Source organism: Mya arenaria, chromosome 6 (genome assembly GCF_026914265.1).
Source record: "Mya arenaria isolate MELC-2E11 chromosome 6, ASM2691426v1".
NCBI classification, from domain to species: domain Eukaryota; kingdom Metazoa; phylum Mollusca; class Bivalvia; order Myida; family Myidae; genus Mya; species Mya arenaria.
The window spans coordinates 56,638,557-56,639,702 of NC_069127.1; the positions used below are offsets into that span (position 1 = coordinate 56,638,557).

The 1,146-nt window shown below is 40.0% G+C and overlaps 1 protein-coding gene across 2 annotated transcripts in view; it reads right to left on the bottom strand.

Moving 5' to 3' along the window:
- Nucleotides 1–536: 536 nt before the first annotated feature.
- The window catches only part of LOC128239083 (uncharacterized), a 4,523-nt gene continuing 3,913 nt past the window's right edge, over nt 537–1,146 (bottom strand). For both annotated transcript variants that reach the window (XM_052955535.1, XM_052955534.1), the window contains exon 3: nt 537–1,146. This exon is cut by the window's right edge and continues 1,051 nt beyond it. The gene's annotated coding sequence lies outside the window, so the exon portion shown is untranslated.

Consider the following 1,146-nt stretch of genomic DNA (forward strand, 5'->3'; position numbering starts at 1 on the left):
AGCGACACATTTACAGGCGATGGCCATAACGGCATTCCGTACATTTCATATTAAAAAAAAACTAATTTGATATTAGAACGTTTTTTTCTAGATGTGTATTACCCTAATTACCGATCCGTCTCAGACATTTTTCCTCACTATACTTTTATAACTAATATTTATTTTTATAACTAATATTTATCAGTTATTCGCGGGCAGGCACGGAAGTTATTCTCACTACTACATCGGTTCACATACAGTCGAATCCCGTTGGCTCGAACTCGCTTGGCTCGAATTCATCATTGGCTCGAACTTGATGTAAAGGACCGATTTCATTATACTGAATGTTAGCATTGCCGCTTGGCTCGAAATTTCCGAGGCTCGAGGTATTTACGCCGGTCCCTAGGAGTTCGAGCCATCGGGGTTCGACTGTAGTTCATAATAGATTCCTCGGCATCAACTTTGTTGTGTATTACCGTTTCAATATAATTGATTGAACAAGCTAGCATGTTAAGTAGATATAAGTAAAGAGACACATCAAAACCTTATTTATTTTAGTCTTTAAAAGTGGTAAGTTTATAGGATATATATCAATAATTTAACAACAGTTTTGCAGGTTAGATGTATGATTATGATTTATTAAACTCTAATATTAGATGAATCCAAAATTAACGAACGCTACAGTTTGACAACAGAAGTGTCCGCTCTTTCATATAGATAGTCCTCTTTTCAAAACTAAGTAGCATTGGGTATGTAATATATAGAAATCCTGTATCGGACTATTTAGTCTAGTGTACAATATAAGCCGTAAGGGTACAGCAGAATAATTACACGGGCGATGCACGGCGACCCGCGACGCCCCTTCCGTTTTTTTTCCGTTTTACATGTTGTACGGGGGTTGTGAGAAACTCGCCCGGATATCGTAAGATCTTGGAAATCATACAGGTGCCATAACGTTTTAAGGTCCGGAGAGTTTGTCCAATAAACGTACTACAGCCGTTCAAATGCTTTGGCAGCCCGTGTGATGCTGTTAACGATGTATCAACGAATAAACGGTCAGTAACATCCGCGCTAACACTTCTCCCGATGTGCCCTATGGTATGGAAAGAACGCAATGGTGCGCGTGTGCTAACGACGCCATCCATGCGGCCGCCCTGAATGTTTGCA